This window comes from Microtus pennsylvanicus, chromosome 20, assembly GCF_037038515.1.
Source record: "Microtus pennsylvanicus isolate mMicPen1 chromosome 20, mMicPen1.hap1, whole genome shotgun sequence".
NCBI classification, from domain to species: Eukaryota; Metazoa; Chordata; class Mammalia; order Rodentia; family Cricetidae; genus Microtus; species Microtus pennsylvanicus.
This window is the reverse complement of record NC_134598.1, coordinates 12,878,616-12,899,811: the sequence shown is the minus strand read 5'-3', so window position 1 is coordinate 12,899,811 and position 21,196 is coordinate 12,878,616. Positions and strand designations below refer to the sequence as shown.

At 39.5% G+C, this 21,196-nt stretch overlaps 1 protein-coding gene across 3 annotated transcripts in view; it reads left to right on the top strand.

Annotated features, from left to right (window-relative positions):
• Ptprr (protein tyrosine phosphatase receptor type R) overlaps positions 1-21,196 on the top strand; it is a 227,848-nt gene that overhangs the window by 103,150 nt on the left and 103,502 nt on the right. Inside the window, exon 1 of one of the 3 annotated variants that reach the window (XM_075954369.1) lies at positions 10,277-10,401. The exons of 1 other annotated variant lie outside the window; for it this stretch is intronic. The gene's annotated coding sequence lies outside the window, so the exon portion shown is untranslated. Of the gene's footprint in view, positions 1-10,276; positions 10,418-21,196 lie in introns of those variants that run through there. One more of the 3 variants, XM_075954368.1, reaches the window with a different exon arrangement.

Sequence of the window (21,196 nt, the reverse complement as noted above, 5' to 3'; positions counted from 1 at the left end):
ATCCTTTCCTTGCTAGTAGGGGTTAAAGTCATGGGTGATGATGTTTGGGGCTGCACAAGCACTCTCTTCTCCAGCAGTGAGGACCAAAGACAAACTGACACCGGCTCCCATGAAACCCTCTCCTCGGTAGTCACAGCCTACTCTGCTACAGCTCCACATCATCTGCTCCCCCCCCCCTTGGAGCTCAAGGAATGGAAGCCAGCATTTTCCACAAGAACGCAGAAGGTGTAAGAGAAAGGACCCAATCATGTTTTCGGTTATCAGTATCATTAAATGGATGGGTTCACCTGGGTTCTCTAGAGAAACAGAACCAACAGATGACGGGAATGGTCATAAATAATGAGTCTGGGTCTAAGAATTTTGCTCGTGACTACGGAGTGAGAATCCTAAGATCTTCAGTCTTCAAGGTGGAGGAGATGCAGGAGACTGAACGGAACATTTCATGACTCCAAAGGTCTGAGAAAAAAAAGAGGTTATGGTGTACATTGTAGCTTGAGTTCAGCTGGAGGATTGACTCAAAGACAACCAGGCAGGGACAGTGAACTCTCTTACTTTCATAGTTTAGTGAAGGCCCATCTCCTCTAAACAATACTTTGCCAAAGCCCCTGTTCCAACAGTCAGTCTCATCCAGAAATATCCCCCACATAGACACACACATTAAGAACAATGCTTAACTAAATATCTGGGTATCCCGTGGTCTAGGTGTGTTGACATCACAGTGAGTTTCAGTATTGTAGAATCCATCTTCAATCCTCAGAGCCAAGAAAATTGGTTTCAGAGGTACCTAGCTTTTGCAATTTGTAGTATAAAAGCCTCTTGGTCTTATTATGTGGTTGTTATTATTATATTTTCATCTAAAGCTCATTCTAATACTTCACCATTCTTTCTAAAATTATTATTAATATGAATTTAAGCATATCTTCAACATATTAATAAATCTCATTTTGTGTGTCGAGGGAGAGAAAATGTACCTGGGTAAGTAGACACATGGCCTTAGGGAAGTTGTTAGTACTCTTGAGATGGTTTGCTCATTAGTAAATGATAATAACTGTACCAACTTCACAGGCTGGTTTTGTTGTTTATTTTGTTTTGATACAGGATCTCCCTGTGTAACTAAGGAATCCCTAAAGTAAGATTGTCATGCCTCTGTCCCCTGAGTGTCATAGTTATAAGAGTATACACCACCACACCCAGCAGAATGGCTTTAAAGATAAGATAGTCAAGAGTTTTGGGAGGTTTTATAGGACTTTTTAAAATTTTATTATGCATGCAGTTTTTTGCCTGAATGTGTGCCTACGGGCCAGAAGAGGGAACCATATCTCATTACTGATGGTTGTGAGCCTCCATGCGGTTGCTGGGAATTTTGCTCAGGACTTCTGGAGGAGAAGCCAGTTCTCTTAACCTCTGAGCCATCTCTCCATTCCCTCAGTATCCAAGGTTTTAAACATAAGCACTTAGAGTGACCAGGCTATAACAGATGCAATCGAAATATTTGTTCACTTATCATCATGTAAAGCCTTGTGTATCCAAGTCTCTCCTTAGCTCTTTCTTTTTTCCTCCCGCTCTAATCACTGGCCCAATGTTACTGCTGGCTCTGATCTCTCTCTCTCTTTCTCTGATGTTCTTTCTTACTCTGTAAGCACTTGGGAAATTCCCTATCAAACTGTTCAAGCACAACACAGAAAAGAGAACCATGTTTCTCCACTCCAGAGGGGAAAGAGAAGATGGTTCAGACAAGGGATTCATGATTGGCTCATGAGCCTTGTGTGTTTAATTGTTTGTTCTTCTTTGTATTGGTACTGAAATTGGTGTAAATGCCCACCTTTACTGTAGTTCAATCCCACACTCAACATGGGCATTGTGTTTCCAGACGCTTGCTGCTCTTCCAGGTAGACTGACAGACTAGACAGCAGAGAGAACAGAACCCTGTGAGCCATCTTGCATTTTAATTACATTTCTGTGACTGTCTGTTCCTTTTGTGTTACCCGTCATGATATGATTAAAAGAGCTGGCTGAGCTCTTTGTTGCTGTTTTTTTTTTCATCGCTGTTTCTTAAGGTTTTGCCCTAAGACCATCCCTGCTGCGTGACAAATCACTGTAACTTGGATTATTTAGGGTTCCACACATTTACAAAGCGTGGTTTAGACTGAGCTTAAACAAAGTCCACCTTCTCTTTGAGACAAACGATGAGTCAAACATCTGGGATGTTCATTTTCCCATCATCAAGAATATTTTCTGATATTATTTCCCAGAAGGAGTGGAATTCCTGTTACTTAATGAAATTCTTATAATACATCATATACACGTCATGTGAACAGTGCTATGGCCCTTTAGCATATTAAGTGATGTTTATAGGGGTACATATCAGCTTCTGTTATAGTTATCAACTTCTTTGAGATATTATCCTGATAAGCTGAATCTGAAGATAAAACTGTATTTAAAAGGAAACAAATATGTGTTTCTTTGACCTCATTTGAAATCCTCCACTCTCGGGGAATTGAGAACAATATGTGTACATAACTATAGAATAACCCACAGTCTGCCATGTGTCAGGAATTAGGTGTGTCTTATTTAATTAAGTATGTATAGCATTCATATGACACACGGATACATGTTTCTAACACAGAGCTATATTTTCCGTGTAACTAAATGCTTTGTTTGATCTATTAAGTACATTGGACTTTACTTTGAAGATAAAGGCTGATGTGTATGGGTACAGTCATGAAGGCAGGTGGACCTTAGACTTCATTTCCTCTTACCAAGGAATAGATTGCTCGTGGAACCCCTGTATTCCTCCTGGAACCCCGAGACTGATCTTTCTTATTTCTTTCATTTTTGCTTTTTCATTGTGTGCTTTTTTTCACCTATTTACATTCTTTGTTTACTTTCTGTTCTCTTCTACCCATTTGTTCACCGAAATTATTATAACCAAAAAGAAAGATAAAAGAAAAGAAAAAAGAAAGAAATTTAAAAAAATGACTGAAGATACAGCACAGTGGTATAGTGCTTACCTACTTAGTGTGTCTGAGGCCATGCTTCTCAGAATAAAGACTTTTAAAATCACAAAGACTGTAGAGGCAAGTTTTAGTGTTGACAAAAACAGGAGTAAAGATTCTGCAATGGCTTCGTCTATGATGACTGAGCTTCTCGTGTGGATTAACAAATGATAACAATGTCTAAAAAATTTGACTTCCTCTGCAGCAGGAGTTACAGTAGGTACAAGAATAAGCAAAGCAACGTGACTCTGCTCTCATACACACATACATAAGATTATTAGGCAGTGAAGTAAGGGATGTAGCAGGTTGGTATCAAATCCTAAGAAAGTGAGGTTAGAAAGGGCCTTCTTCTGATTATATAATGAGAGTAGCTTACAGGGGATGGATATTTAACCTGAAGCTGGAGAAGAGCAGGGTCACACAATCACAGGAAAGATAAGAGAATAGTTTCTAGGAGGAAGGAACAATCCATTGTGTCAAACCGCTGCTGAGAAAGACAGGGGTATATAGACGTCTATTGCATGTGGCCCTGTGAAGGCCACCAGTAATCTTAGCAGGACTGGCTCCTTTTCATGCTTGGAGCACAGTCACACGAGAGAAGAATGAAATACAGATAACGCTAAGGTACAGGTTATGGCCTATCTGCTTGAGAACATCTGTGTGGATCCTTCTCAGGAATAAGCAATTATTTCTCAACATAGGAAAGGAGCAACAGCTAGAGAGAGAGAGAGAGAGAGAGAGAGAGAGAGAGAGAGAGAGAGAGAGAGAGAGAGACGCAGACTGTATGTTCTATTTTCTAGGAAGCATACAAATGTTTATATGCCGGCAGGAATGGTCCATTAGTGATGGGGGAAACAGTGATGCAGAAAACAAGCGAAAGGAAGTTCTTGAGAACAGACCACGGAACGGGTTCATAAGTGAAGGGGTTTGTTTGTGATAAGAATAAGAAATATGTCTTCCACAGGACTGAGGGGCCATCACAACTTCGTATTCCTAGAGAATACATTGGAAACTCATGAAATCTTTGCTGAGTAAATCTAGTAGGTATCCAACCCAAACCAAGGAAACTGTGAATTAAAGAAACAGAAAGCAAGGAGGGGTGCAGAATGGGCAAGAAAAATTGGGGAGTGCTGTGACTTACTCATACCCCTTGGTTAGCAGTTGCTTGTTCTGTAGTGTGATCTTTAGGATCATAATCAGACACCTCATTTTTTTAACTCAAACTGTAGCTTTTAATATGATAGCATAGCCTACAAGGCATATAGTTGATTTGGTTTTAAATTTATTTGCTATCCATTGTGTTCCCTTAATAAGGTAAAGCTCAAATGGAAAAAACTGTTTCCTACCTTACTAATTCATTTTCAGTTGTATGAAAGGAAATTAATTCATTTACCTATGCCTGGAATTTTCTTTAGTTTTTAGGATTACTTTTAGCACTGATAAAATTACTGATTGTATTCAAGCAAAAGGCAGATTTCCAGACCACGCATCTACTTCACCTTAAAGGCAAAGGTGCTAGTGGACAACTGGTAGGATCCAGGTCATGGTTATATAGCCAAATGCTTACAAAGCTGCAAAATTATAAATTAACCAAAATATATTGCCTACTTTTATGAGGTTTGTATACACTCATTTCTATTATACTTGGTGGGGGGGGGGTCAAGAGGAATAGAAGACAGATTGTTTGCTATTAAACATGTACAAAATACATTTTGAACATACAGAAATCACAAGATGCTTTTTGAAAACCTGCTTCTTAGTACTTAAGCTCCAGAATCTCAGACACCCAGAAGTATTAAAAACTCCAATTCTGTACAGAATTGACATCAAATAAGATGCTTTTGAAAACCAAGCATGTTTTGGAGTGGGGTGATGGTTTGCCTGGTGGCAATGAATCCTGCAACTTTGCCTCTGACTTTGGAATAAACTGAATGATAAATTTTAAAGTTCTCATATATATATATATATCCCTAGTTCCAATGCGGTGCAAACAGAAATGGTGTTTATACACTTCCTAATGGAGTGTATGAATAATGAACGATGAGGCTATATTTTATCACACAGTAATAAAAGTTGGAAATAATGCACTCAGGGGAATTTTGATGAGTTAATAACAAACATATAAATTTACCCTCACATATTCAAAAGGGATGAGAAGTGATCTCATTTATTCTAGTGTTATTGTGAAATTTTCATTCATGTCTTGTTAGAAAGTCATCTTTAGTTGATCTCATTTCTTCTTCTTATGTTCTGAAGCTGTTTCAATATCCTAACGATCCAAGTGAACTTTCTTCAGACTTCAAAACATATTTGATTGTATTTCTAGTTTAAAGGGTTTTTCTGGACCAGGGAGACGGCTCAGTGAATAAAGCATTTGTCATTCAAGCAGGAGAAGTGGAATTCAAATCCACAAGAGGCAGAGACAGGGGACCACTGGGGCGAGCTGGCTAGCTGAGCTAACTGCAGTAAGGTGGAGGAGAGATTTGAAAGGATGTCCAGATCAACTTTAGGACTTCTACTTGCATAGGCACAAACACGTATACGCACCTACAAAGACATGTGCACACACACTACATGTACAAACAAAAAGTTAGAAATAAAGAAAGAAGAGAGAAGAAAGGAAGGAAGGGAGGGAGGCGTCAAGGGAGGGAAGAAGGAATGGAGGGATGATTTTTGGTTAAGGACTAGAAGTCTTAATTTAAACACAAAGCAAAGGGAGCTCTGAATGAATGTAATTTATACTGCAATGCTAATGATGAGAAACAGCTAACCAGTTGAAAAGTGACTAAGAAAATAGCCTTCCAGAGTCAGTAATATCCCTAAAAATCAAAATTAAAAAAAAAAAACTCATATTGTCCTACTCTTTACAGTATGGCCATAAGACTTGTTTCTCTGCTATCTGACTTACTCCCACAGTGCCCTGTGCACCCACTCCCACAGTGTCCTGTACACCCACTCCCACAGTGTCCTGTGAACCCACTCCCACAGTGCCCCATGCACCCATTCCCACAATGCCCCATGCATCCACTCCACAGGGCCCTGTGCACCCACTCCCACAATGTCCTGTGAACCCACTTCCACAGTGCCCCTGCACATCCACTCCCACAGTGCCCCCTGCACATCCACTCCCACAGTGCCCTGTGCACCCACTCCCACAGTGCCCTGTGCACCCACTTCACAGAGCCCCTGCTTCCTCAATTTTTCCCATTTCCTTCCCCTTGGGCAGGCTCTTTCATGAGAAACTCCTTAAGCATTCATGGACATAGGGCTGTTATTTTCTAGCTCACAAGTCTTTGGTTCTAGCAGATGATTCTGAATCTGCATATGGACAAACCATTGTTTCAAGGAATGCACATGATTATATCAGGCCTATATGCTGGAACCATAGAGTTGGGAAATGTCTCAGTGGTTAAAAGCATCTGTTGCTCTTGCAGAGGACCTGAGTTCCGTTCCCAGCATCCCACTAGGTGCAGGCTCACAACCTTTGAGCAGGTACAGCAGATAATCCATCCTGGATAGGAAGGCACTAAGGAAAAATATACAAGGAAGACAGCGACAGAAAATACAATATTTTTAAATAATCTAGTTATGCAGACCTCTGCAAAAATAGTGTTTTAGTGGAAATCTGAATTGAGTGAGACCCACTCCACTGGGACCCACAGTATCTTAGGGTAAGTTTCTCATGGTGAGGCCACCCATGCAAGAGCCTGTAGCTAGAAGGGAAGGGAGGGGTGGAAGAAGGGGTTGAGGAATGGTTCCTCAGTTAACACCATTGTTATGCAATCAGGAGAACCTGGGTTCAGATCCCTAGAATCCGTGTAAATTCAGGGTGGCTGTGGCAGCCTACTTAGAACCCAAGTTTTGGAAAACAGATCCCTAGAATAAATTCGCTAGCTAGGCCTACATTCTCAGGTTGCTCTAGGTTTGACTAATATACTGTCTCTCAGAAAATATGGTGGAAGATGCGTTGGGGAAGTTTTCTAACAGCAGCCTCTGACATCCATACGCATACACACAAACATGTACTTAACACATGTGTACCTATACCTGTACAAACACATACATACATATGTACACATGCTCTCATACGACACAAATGTACTCATGAAAAGAAAAAAATATACTGGAAATAAGGGGAAATGGCAGAGATAGAGGCAGGAGCTTCTAAGGCAGGGCTCAAATAGGGCCATGTCAGATTCTAATTTTATTCTGAATAAGTTGAGTTGCCCCCAGAGAGTTTTAAGATAGTACTGACATGATCTAATTTATAATTTAAAAAAAAAGTCTCTCTGGCTTTGTGCAGAGGCCAAAGGAAGCTGGAAGCAGATAAACCACTTAGAAGCCTTCCGCTATGATCCGTATGCTGGACCTGGGGTAGCAGTGGTGCAGGTTGCTGGCGGTGATTTTGTTTTTGTTTTTTTTTTCCGAGACAGGGTTTCTCTGTAGCTTTTTTGGAGCCTGTCCTGGAACTAGCTCTGTAGACCAGGCTGGTCTCGAACTCACAGAGATCGTGATTTTGATGTGAGTGTTTTTCATAGGCAGGACAGACATCAGCTACTAAGAAAAAGAAAGAATGATACTGTGTTTTTGTTTTATTTGAGGTTTTTTTTTTTTTTTACTTGAACATTGGAAGACTCAAGGTGCCAGTTAGAATGAAGAAGGGAAAAGAGGAAGGAGTCAATCCTGTGTGAAAGTGGGGAGCACAGGAGTCAGAAGAGTAAGGCTGACATCTGAATGGGTATGTTGGTACACCATTGGATGGACAAACCTTGAGCTCTTAGGGAGGAGTTCTGGTTAGTTCAAGATGGCGGTTTGGAGAAGAGAGTACCGACTGAGCACTGGATTCTCCAGGGTATTAAATCTGGGGAGATGAACAGGGAAAATAAAAAAAGATTGAAAAAGACTGATGAAAGAAAAACAAAGCAAAGAGGGTGTAAGGTCTTGGAGCCTAGGAAAGACCCTCAGGAGAAGGGAGGAGTCATCTGTGAGGTGGCATGCGGATGCTGATGCCATTGCGGATGCCGTTGCGGATGCTGATGCCGTTGCGGATGCTGATGCTGGGTCAACAGGATGAGAACTGAGGACCAAACGGTGGAGATGGAGACTCACATTTGATTTCCTGGCAGCCGGTGCCACAACTGATACATAGAAACTGCTCCAAATCAGAGTCCTTGTTTGAGCCTCAACAATTCCTCACTTGCAGGGACATGATGAAAAGTAAAACAAAGACCAAAACAAACAAAAAAAAAACTTCATGATAAACTCCTGCGTCTCTCCCCTTAGTTTGTACCTGTCACCTTTCCTGTGGAGTAGTAGCCTGCTCAGTTCTGCAGATGGCATGCTAATCAATGAGAGAGAGAGAGAGAGAGAGAGAGAGAGAGAGAGAGAGAGAGAGAGAGAGAGAGATGTCATCCAACAGATTGTCTCACCTCACTCAATCCTAAAGGCACAAAGATTCAAGTAACTGAGTGATCTTAATATCAGCTTTTATAACGTCATGGTCCTGACTCAGAAAAGGGTTTCTGGAAGTCTGCAGTCATTGCCCTGAGCCTGCAGTCACTTTGGATTCCAGGAACAGCAGATGCTGAGAAACAGGTCACCCCATGAGACTATCTCCCGGGCAGGTCCAATCATATCAATAAAACTGCATTGGCCCACGGGCTAGCTCGCAGAGCCGGAACCGAGAATATGACAACCAGACCACTAACCAAGGCTGCTTACTATCATGAGACCCCACCCCCACCCCTATTGCCCCAATTCTTCTTCTGTTTGCACCTAAATCTTACGTCAGTCCTTGCAGGTAGACTGGGATGCCTAATTTGGATCTTCACAAAGTGGCCATTTGGATTAAAATCCTTTCCTGCTGTTTTCATATTACTTTTTATGGTTTTCCTTGGGGCAAATGGCTGGACCTGATATGTTAAAGCCCCCAGAATCAGCCCTCTGACTTAGGACTCTAGCAGAGAAAAAGGAATGGAAAATAATAAGTTATAGTACAGGCAGACAGGAAAAGGTATTAAAAACAATAAATGCTGCAACCGTTTCCCTTATAAAGGTAGCGTGAGGAATAAATAGTAGCTGACTGAGAAAGTCTCTTGATTTGTGTAGCTTTAAATGGGTCTTTGCTTGTTGTTTTTTTTTTTTAATCAGTCTCTACACTGTAGCCCAGGCTCACTATGTTGCTCCTCCTGCCTCTGTCTCCCACATGCTGAGATTATGTATGTATGCCACTGAACCCCAATGGCTTTGTTTTAGTATGAAAACTGTCTCACGACTTTTGAGGTATACCAGAAAGATCTAGTAGAATCAATAATAGAAGAGTTAGCCAACAATTGTCTCCCATTGACATACCAAAATTTATTTATGCTTTGGCTATTGATGTTCTTTCAAGTTTCCTCTGGTTATTTTAAAATAAAATTTAACCAATAAAATCTTACTTTATTCACTGACCGCATTTCACTAAGATACATTTTTCTCAGGTGGAGAATTATTCGGTCAAAGATCATGAACATTTTTAAGACTATTAGGGGTGCTCTGGTCTCTTAAAAATTGATTTACCTTCCTAGCAGTCACGTATAAATAATTAAGCTTTATTGAAGTCTTACTCGAGTTATGCCATGAATCTTTATGTCATAGTGGGATTCGCAAAGTGTTTAGATACTCGTACCCAAGGAGAATGATCTTAGCACTTACACACAAAGAAGATGTTTTCCTTTCCTTTGTTCTATCTTAATTATTTTCAAACTAGATACTTCGCTAATAAGAAATAATTATAATAATCATTTATTTTAAATCATGTGTTAAACACAAATGGTATGTATGGCAGGGAAAAATTAGCTTTTGAATCAGACCAGCATATATTTGAGTCTCCAACTCATTACTTGGGCATGTAATCCGTCACTTTAATTTCCTCTTCAATACATATGTGAATATTAATCTCCATTTCCTAAGTAATAAAGAGAGCTAAAATCAGATCTATTTGAGACCCCTGTTACCCAGTAAGAAAATTACTCATGAACATGGTGGTTTTTTTCTGAAAAGATCTTATATACTATTTTCTTTTAAAGGAAAAAAAGGAAACATTTTTCTCATGCAACATATCTTGTCCACAGTTCATAAAATTCTCACTTTACAGTTTTGCTAACTACCATGGGGGAAACAAATCCATGAATTTCTAGGCTAGTAAACTGTTGAAACTGCGAGCACCTGGAGGGTCTCCTGGGAAAGCACCGGCTGTGGCTGTAGACCAGGGCTCAGCAGTGTCTCTAGAAATAGCAGCCAGTGAGCGCCAGGTGACTAAAGGAGGCTTCAGCTCAGCTCCCAGGCTTTGTGATTAGGCGAGCTTGCAATGGTGAGGGAATAACAAGAAGAATACAAATGGAAGTCGGATACATCACAACATTCGGTCAGTTTCCAATCCGGTAAGAGAATCCATCGGGATGGGCAGAGGGCGGTCTGGGTCATGCCGTGAGGTCGGGAGCACAAACATTGGGATTTCTGTCAGTGGCTGTTTAAGTGAGTCAGCAGAGAGAGAGACCCTTTTTGATTCTCAGAGAAACAGATTTAGCCTTTAAGTCTGAGATGAAAAAAACCCTATGAAGTTATTCAGTGTGTCTTTGCAGCATTGACTTACCATTCTTTGGAGTCTCGTGCAAAACCAACAACCACCTCCAAAGAACAGGATGACAAATGCACCCATTTGAACACAACCCGAGAGTTTGATAGAGTAAGCGAAGCTGACGTTTTCTCCGTTTTGTTCAGTGTATTTACCACACTGACATTTGGGGAAAGATGACCGCATTTATGATAATTAGAAAATGAAGAAGGAGTTACAGTGAGCTGAGCTAGGAAATCTAGACATTTTTACAGGCAGACTTCACTAAAATTCCAGTCAGTATTTTCTGTTGTGATCTGGTCAGGGGACTGATGAATAAATGTTTTTTATATGAAAAGCTCTGGCCTAGTTCTCAGCTGGGAGCGGAAGCTCCCCTGTTTTCCTTCAGCGAACCAAGAACCTTGGCTTTCAATCTTCGTAGCATTCACAATAATTTTGGCTCTAATTAAAATTTATCTATGATTTCATTAGTTAATCTGCATAGAAGGCAATATTCTCAGATAAAGAGACTCTCACAAAATGTTTGTACAGATTTATATCAAAATATATTTATTGAATTCCCACTGTGTTCTAGAGTCTGGGCATACAGAGATGAAAAATGAGAATCTAGTTTGAATGTTCAAAATAGTATTAGTGTCTCTGGTATTGATACAGAGTAATGGACAATTTTGATTTTATCTGTGGTCCTTAAGAATAAATAACAATGTCAAAAATAATGTGGTTGGTATTTCCATCCATTGTTATAATAAAATTGGATTAACTTCCTGTGTGATCCAATATTGCAGAGAATAATCACCCAGGATAGCCCAGATAAATCATTTGACTCAAGAAATCAAGCTCCATTTCCTATAAAATACAGGGCTGCCAGATCTTTTTTTCTTTTGCGTGGATCTCTAGTAGGAAACATGAGCAGATAATAAAGTCAAATGAGGGCCAAAATTTCAAAGTAGCATTTGAAATTCAGCAGACAGATTTTAGAGAAAGAAAAAAGAAGGAAGTTTTCAATGATTTTCTTTTAATATCTATCACACAAACATTTATATATAGGTTAAATGTATTATATATAATATTAAATATATGTTAATATGTTTAATACAAAGAGGGTTAGGTTTAGCAGCCAGATTATAGACTTAGGATAAAAAAGAGAGTTTTCAATGATTTTCTTTTAGTGTCTACCATATACACAGTCACACACAAATTTATATATGTATATATATATATATTAATATGCAGAGGGTTTATTATCTATTTAAACTTTTACTTACTAGATAGTAAAGCTCCAAAGGCTTTTTAATTTCTGATACCAAAATACCTTCCCCTACAGAGTCCACAATCTTCAACTTATTTTTTAAATTATCACCATGAATCACTCTGTTAATAATTAATGTTAACTTGTACAGTATAAGATTGGCCATTTCTATATTTAGTTGTAATAAGGAAGAACATAATATGTATAGCCTCTTTGTTCTTTTGATCAATTCATTTCCTTCTCTGGGACACTTTAATAATTAAGTCACAGGTAGAACAATCCTAAGAAACATCACAACCTCAGCCCTATTAACAGGGGAAAAAAAGAGTTCCGCTGTAAGGATTGAGATGTACTAAGATGAAATTGGCACAGTAATGCTGCAGATAAAAGCTTTGTTGCAGACAACAATACTCAGAATCTTGCTTTTCTAGAAATGAGATGTCTTTCCAAGTGCAAATCACAGAAATAACACAGTGTGGGAAAATTACATCATGATGATGATGATGATTATGATGATGATGATGATGATGATGATGATGATGTTGCCATCTCCATAGGCGTACTAAAACTTACCTCACACTCTGTCTTTATTCACTTTAAGTCACACAGAAAATTGTTAATGCCCACTGTGACAGGAAAATAATCAGGATTACCGAGGATGGTCAACCATAACATTTTTAGTTGCATCGCAAAAACACATGCCAATTGCCCACACTTCATCTTTATCATGTTTCTTGGAGAATCGTGTAGCTCACCAGATGAAGGAAAGCTAAGCCCTCTGACCCTCCCTCACTGAAGTGAAACATGAACTCCTCAATGGTGGGAATCGAGAGGAAAGAAACGTGTGACATCCACCCATGCAGAGTTTGACTCCAAGCCACTCAGATGTGGTTTCACAGATTGTGTGTGGTCTCCTGCCCTTTTGGGGCTCAACTTTTATATGAGATCACTTTCAAGTCTGGAAATAATAACCCCCTGTTGCCTGAGTACCCAAGCATTAAAAAGAAAAAAGGAGAGATAGGCATCTGACTCTTTTACTGGCAAAAAAAAGCACCAATGGCCAGTGTAACATAATAATTTCTTCATTTTAATAAGAAGATATCTGTATATTTTGTGGCTTAAAACAACCTCAGTTTCTGACTAGAAAGCAAGTTCTCTGGAATATTTAAGGCTTATATCTCGTCTTCACTCATGTTGGAGGTTGAGGTAGGAAGTCTTATTTGTCCTTTCAGGCTCACTCTGTGAGTGAAGCAGTCAGAGCAGTGATAGTTAGAGATTTGTCATCTTTTTTTGTTGTTGTTCAGTTGTTTGCTGTTTTCTCTTTTAGCTACTGTCGGAGTTTTGGTGGTTGGTTGGTTGGTTGGTTGGTTGCTTAGAACTGAGTCTCACTATGTGGCCCTAGCTCGTCTGAAATTAGCTATGTAGATCAGGTTAGCCTTGAACTCACAGAGATTCTTCATTACTGAGATTAAAACCATGCGCCATCACACCTGTCAAGTTTTATTGACATGAGGAGGTTCACCCTAGAAACCTAAATGTGTCTGACCTTGTTTTCCCAACAAGATTTGTCTGCACACTGTTTTCCTGCCTGGACCCAGTTTGAGCCGCTTTCGGCTCACACTTTGACTGCCATCTTCTGCCCCCAGAGTGAGAAATGCTCAAGAAACAAGAAAAGTAGAAGCAACCCAAGGGGGAAATAAAATAGAACACAAGGAATAACAATAGGCGGAAATAACAATACAGAAGAGGAAACATAATCAGGGAGATGAAAGCAGAAATTTCTGTTGACCGGAATGTACAATAATGAGACTTGAAAAGTCTGTTGAAGCAAGTAACATGCTCTTACATTCACTGACTGTACGCAGGATAAATTTAATCATGGTTAAGTCACTGCTTTTCTTCCATCTTGAGTTTTGTGTTAAGTCTCTATCTCTCGCGCTCTCAATCTCACTGTGTGTGTGTGTGTGAGTGTGTGTGTGTGACTTTCTACAAGTTTAGATAAATACAAAATCACAAAGCACAAAGATGAACATAATTTATACAAGCTCTTTCTCCCCCAGTGAATATGTACTCAAGAAGGTCAAGGTTCTCATTACTTTATGATTTTTAAAAATAATTTATTATTATGATAAAGCCTATTATAATTATATAAATTTAGATCTCAGGGAAATGTATACAAAAGGGCTAACTAGTAGATTGAAGAAATCTTTGGAGACAAAAGAGAAAGGCTTATCACAGGACAAGATGAGTGAAGGAGGGCACTAATTAAGAGGTAAAATTAAAGCAGAGGAGAGAGATTAATGAAATAAAGAGAAAACTAGGTTATACAGGGCTTTCCAGAAGAATCAGCTAAGGGATTCTAACCTAAGTTGCTAAATTTGGATGCTTTTTTATTGGCACTTAATTTGCAGTGGGAGAAAAAGACGCAAGACGAATATAAATTTAAACCAACTATAAAGACTCTTCCATACCTTACTGAACTGGTTGAAGAATGAAGAGAGATGGAGAGGCCAGAGTCAGCAGACCTTCTTAAAACCTGATAATCTGACTCACATATAAAACAAAATATATAATTTTGCGGCAGTGAAATAATTTGAGCATTGTGTTTTCCTCTTTTCTGATTGCCTGATTGACTTGCGGGTAAAACTCCTTGATAGATGTGAAAATCAATCAGAATAAAGTGGCCCAACACAATCAGGCCACTTCCTGCCTGATGGTATTAATTGTTCTAGTCAATAAGCTTTGGGCCTCCATTTGAGCAGTGAAGTCCCTACTCCATTTCTCTTTGTTCTGAATATCCAGAGAAGAAGCTCACTGAAAGAATTGTTTTCAGCATTAATATATGTAGCGGCGTAAACGAATGCAGACAGTTTGTAAAAATATATATATAGTTTTAATGTAGAAATAGACTTACAGAACCACCGTTCCCGCGGAGACCAGGAGAGTAGAAGAAGAGGAAGCTCTGAGCACGCTCGCCAAATTTATAGGCAGACATTAGCCCGAGGCGAACACGCCCCCTAAGGGGCGGGACTTATCCCTACAAATATACAATAAGTTCATATTGGTAAGAGCTAAGTCTACCAAGGATCTGTCATCTGCCAGTTCTAGCTGTTTGCCATTTTTCTCCCTAAATTTTTATGTGTTTCCCAGAGTTTTAAAAGTTATTCTCATAAAAAAAAAGAGTACATGTCTCACCCCCAGTTGATATATAAACTCCTGGAGAGTTCGGGTTCAATAGAAATTACCCATTCCAGTTTGACCCCAAATCTTTCTCATCCTCCTGTGTTCCTAACTATAATTTATTGATGCAGAAAACTTATTTGGTATTTGCTTATCTACCTGCAGCTTCTAAATACGCAAGCATAATTATTTGTTCGATTATCCTGTCATTATAGCAATTTCCAAAGCAGACGGGACAAAAGCTTCTAAATGTATAAGCATAAAGGTCAAGAGAATCCTGCCCCATGTCTTACCTTTAACAAACAAGAAATTCATGTCTGGGCCGGGCGGTGGTGGCACACGCCTTTAATCCCAGCACTCGGGAGGCAGAGGCAGGCGGATCTCTGTGAGTTCGAGACCAGCCTGGTCTACAGAGCTAGTTCCAGGACAGGCTCCAAAGCCACAGAGAAACCCTGTCTCGAAAAACCAAAAAAAAAAAAAAAGAAAGAAATTCATGTCTGTTCTCACTCACTACCGCCCATTACCTGCATCATAGTGTTAACTAAATAGCAAAGATTTACTTTCTCTTGGATATAGATATAAATATAGATATAGATATAGATATCTGCCTATGTGGGGGCATGTGCAAGTGAATACATGTGCTCACAAAAGCCAGAAGATGGTGGATTTTTTTGTAGCTGTCATCACGAGCAATGGCAAAACCACTGGGTGGGGTGCTGGGAACTGAACTCCAGTCTGCAGAAAGGTCAGTACATATTCATAACCACTGGGCCACCTCCCTGACCTCCAAATGCATGAATTCTGTGACCCATAACTACAATAGAATGTTTATGTCCAAAACCAAAACAACAGGAATATGGAAATACCATTAACTTTGCATAGAAATTATCTTCAAACAATTGTGGACTGGGGTGAGAAGAGAGGTGGAGATGATCTAGGAGGAGTTGAGAGAGGGAAAAATAATCAGAATATAGTGTATGAAAAAAAATCTATTTTCAATTAAAAAACAGAAAAAAAGATTATCTTTGGGTATTTTTCTGCTTCCCTTAAATATATAATGATCAAGGCATCAGAACTGTACTATACATAAAATGTGAAATATTCAAAATTAATTCTGCATATTTCTAAAGTACATATTTCTCAACTGAGCAGAACCTGTCTAGAGCAGAGTCCTGTTTTCCATCACCCTTCCTAAGCCTACCACATAAGTTACCCTCTTTCACTCAGTAACAGCACAGTGTTGATTATGATGGTTCTTATTCTTTAGCTGCACAAAGATTTATTCAATACCTATTATGTGCCTGGTAATGCAGGAGATGTCAGAACCAGATAGACAAGTTCCCATATAATAGAGTTCTATTGCGAGAATACAAACTAGTAAATATGACATGTTGGTCAATAATAAATGCCATCTGGAAATAGAATAATGTGGCAGAGACCAGCCACATAGGAAGGCTTCTCTGAGGAAGTGAAGTTTAAATAGAGAACTGAAAGACCAGAAAGAGTTGCCACACACTAGTGTTGGAAAAATCTTAGAAGCAGCAGGCAAGTTAAGGACAAGGCAATAGGGTCAAAATGCTCATAGTTTGCTGAGGCCCTGTGAGGACAGAATGACCTGGATGGGGGAATATTAGGAAAGAATCAGAGTCAACAGGGGCCAGACCAAGTAGGGCCTGAAGACCACATAGGAATATAATTCTAAATATGATAGAAAGTCACTGGAGGGTTGAAAGGGAGACAGAAAGATAGAGAGAGGCAGACTAAACTCATGGGTAAAATAAAGTATTTTAAGAGATATGCAAAAGGCAAAGAAACTTTCAAGAGAAGTTTTACATGTATGATCCCCTGTTTAGACAATGGAGAGAATCCGGGTCCTGTGTAGAAGTCAAGGCCTCACTCCTGGTGGTGTTCAGTTGAGCAGTTCACCAACCTAGAAAAATCCTAAAGACCAAGATGGCAGAAAACAAAAGATAAATCAAGCTCATCCCTAAAGTGGGCACCCATCACAAGGCTAAGGGGACACAGAGGCAGAAAGAATATAAGAGCCAGAGGATGTGGGGAAAGGCTGTGAAATTCTGTCTTCTGGACAAGACATAGCTATGACCCTCGTGAACTCATAGATGTAGTCACCCGCACAGGACAACAAAAATTCCAGGACAGATGAGGTAGATGATGCTCAAGCCCCACCCCTTCTGTGGAGCCCCTGACCTGGATACTTTCTGAGGAGAGAAAATCGTTCTTTTCTGAGAATGTGGCCATGAACACAGTGGGTGGCCCCACATCCAAGCACATAGGGGCAGCAGTAACTGGATTTAGTGAGTCATTGAGTTGAGAGAGGTCATGGTGGAGGTATATGGCAGGAGTTGGGGGTAAGATATTGGGAATGTATATGACTATATTTCATCATACACCATGTGAAGTTTTCATCATACACCATGGAAAAGTTTAAAAGTTAATAAAAAAAATACACTAGAGAAATTGAAACTACACTAGAAACCAAGGAAAGGGAAAGGACAGAGAGAGCAGGATAGAAAAAAAAATGTCACCTGAATAGAAGTATGTAGACATCTAGCAAGGAGAATATATAAACAGTGTGGCTAGAAAGAAATACAGTATATTTTGGCTCAACTGTATTTGAATGTGAGATTAAAATATTTAGAAACAAATCATCCACATATAGTGCAAGAAAGAATATTTCTGCAATGAAGTCTAGAATCTATAGATTTCAAAGAAATTCCACATTACAGGAACTATCATACCAAGGAAACAGTGTGATAAAGTTCTGTGTCTGTGTGTGTGCTTAAATTTAGAGACAAAGGATCTTATGAGATTATAGGCAGAATTACAGGCAGAAAGTAAGTTATCTGCTACAAGGCTAGCCTCAACTTGGGGTATATTTTACAGTAACTTTAATTGCCAGAAGGCATTGGAATAATAGCAGCAGCTTTCCAAGGCAAAAAATAAAAATAGAGATTGAATTAAGAATCCAATATCCAGGCAAGATGTCATTTGTTACTAAAAGCATCATAAACATAATTTCAAAGATAAAATGCCTTCAAAAGTATAGCACTCCTGAGCCTCACTAAAAAGTAACAGATACTTAAATCCAGCTATATAAAAGATACATTCAAATGAAGAGCACGGGAATGGTAGAATCCTTCTAAGAAAGGAATCGAGATTCCAAGGAGAGGGACCAGCCCTTTGCCAGCTACGCATATGCGAATTGACTCTACGGGTGGGGGAGAGAATAGCATGTTTACAAGCTTCAGGTGTGAGTACAATGTATAGAGTGTAATATATGTAATAGGTGGGTGAGGTTAAGACGGGAAGAGCACTCAAGTTTGGTTAACCAGAGATCATTTAAAAACTGAGAACTCTTTTAAGTATTTTGACTATAACTGCAATTGACTGGACTAGCATTTTGGACATATCATTATGGTGTTCATAATGGAAAATTAATTAGATGGGCCCAAGAAGAAGGTTCACTGGGTAAGGGCACTTGCTACCAAGCCCGGTGACTTGAGTTGAATTTCCTGGAACACATGAATGATAGGAAGAAAGAGCCAACTGAAACTGAGTGTTCTTCTGACCTCTACACGCTTCCATGGCATAATTGGGCATGCACAGGCACACACACACACACACACACACAGAGAGAGAGAGAGAGAGAGAGAGAATGATGATGATGATGGTGATGATGGTGATGATGATGATGATGATGATGATGACAGATCTGAACTAAGATGATTAAAATATAGATGAAGATAAAATGGTTGGTCATTCAGGAGAGACTGAGAAAGAGAAACAGAGAGATGAGATGTTATTTGACAACAGACAGTAGAATAGACACTGCCAATTCGCTGTCATAATAGCGAAAAACATGAAGGAAGTCAATCAAAAGGACTACCAAATATGAAACTTCATCATATAAAACATGTAAAGAGAAGACAATTTAGTTGTAGGTAGAGAGAGGAAGAAGTGACTGAGTTTCTTAATGTTGGGTTAGAAGCCCTGGTGGAATATCTATGTAGCAAAGCACACAGCAGAGAAGAATAAAAATGTGGAATGCAGATGTAAACAGCAGCAAATAGCAACACAGAGTGATCAGGACCGAGTATCCCTACAAACGCTTCAAAGGAACTGAAGCTCTCTACTCAGAGAGCTTCAAAGACACAATAGAAAATTTGTTCTGGAAATCACTTGCCAATACAAATCCTAACCAAATACAGGGGTTCAATGACTGAGAATAGAGTCAGGAATAGAGACTCACTGAGACCAAGAAGGGGGTGCTTAACAAAGTAGACTTCTTTGCGACGATGGGGAAACAGAATTTCTCTCAAGGATTTTAGGGATTTAGCACTCAATTTTCCTTTATGTAACATGTTAGTTTCTGTTACTATAACACTTTTGCAAGTTTCAGCCCATGGTCAGTTGGCCTATTGCTTTGGGGGCTTCGGCATGGTGGTATAGTATAAATTACTCAAAACCTGGAGACAGTAAGTAAGCAAAGAAAGAGAAGGGGCTAGAGCTTGGGGACTTCCTCCAAGGACACGTCAGCTTGATCTAGCTTCCTCCCACTAGGTTCCACTTATTAAGGCTCAGGACCAGGTCACTAAATCATTAGCATGTGGCCTCTGAGGGACATTTTAGATCCAAACTCATGAACATAGCAACTGTGTGAGTGACTGATTGCTATAAAATATCTTAACGTTCCCATTTAGAATTTCCATTTCTCCCTGAAAAGGAAATCTTTAATCATAAAACAACCAAGTGGGTCTTACTTCATTCAGACTAAAATATACCGTAAGCTATTTTATGGTAACTTTAAAATGAAGCTATAGCCTTATTATATGCCTTAGAAATTTCTGCTTTATCTCATTCAAACCTATATGCAACAGCACAGAAGGAGCTAAATGCTTCCAACACCTATTCACAACGATGTAGGTGGCATGTACCCATTAATTACAGGAAGCCATGCTCCTCTTCTGTTGGGAATAAAATTGTCAATTGTTAAGAATCCTTTCTTTTTTCCAAATTTGTAGTCACATTCTGTCTGGCATGTATGAGGACCCCAAATACACATATATCTATTTAATCTATACTTTAGCATCACTTAGTTCATGGGGTAATCGTCAGAGGTCCATGCCTACTCTGTGGAATCAATCCAAGTCTTCCAGACAAGCAGAGATCAGAGGCAAATTATTCAAATGTTTGCTGCAGCAAGCCAGAGGGTTCTAATTTCAGCTGATTACCTCTGTGCATTTAGCTGGGTCATTCAAATTTCTGGTTCAAAGGCACAGCTTTTACCATCTTACAAAGTTGTTTTGTTGAGTGATTTTAATCTTGAGTTCCTATTTTACTTCCCATTTGAGACTTTAATACCGTTTCCACAGTGACAAGCCTCTGTTAATCATGGCCCTGGGAATTGAGCTCTCAAGGGTTTACACAACCCCCTTGTCTCTCAGTTCCCAGGGTTGATTGCAACTCCAAATCCTGCCCTTGGGGACCAGAGACAGTGCCTGCCTACTCAGCCTGCCTGAAAAACACAGTGGGCAAGCCAGAACTCAGTGGCTCCTCATCAGTGTTTCAGGGATGTTAGCTGAGACTTCTACCTTTAGTCACGTAAATAGATGTCATATAGTCTCTGAGATCTAGCAACAGCTTCCATATGCCAGCAGTTTTCATGGCAGGCTTTAGGAGGAAAGGAAGTCTTTGTTATTGGGAGCTATCAGGTAAACTGGGTTTTAGTAGGTAGAAAAAGGAATTAAGCTTGAAACTATAGGCTAACTATAAACTGAAAACCACCACTGGTATCTAAATCCTGCTGGTCCTTGAAGGCTTAACTCAAGTTTTACTTTCTGTATTAAATTGTTATTGAATTACAGGAAGCAGCTTTAAGCGATTAAAAACACAGTAAATGATATACAAACACATACAGATCACTACATGAGCTTTAAATGTTTTATTTTTTTAAATTAAGTGTATATGCAGGTGTCAGAGTATATACGAACATGAGTGAAGTGCACAGCAAGGCCAGAAGAAGCTAGCATCACTGGTGATTTGACTTGGATGCTGGGAACCAAATTTGGGTCTCTTGCAAAAGCAGTACACGCCTTTAACTGTTGAGCCATCTCTGCAGCTGCCATTACATGATTT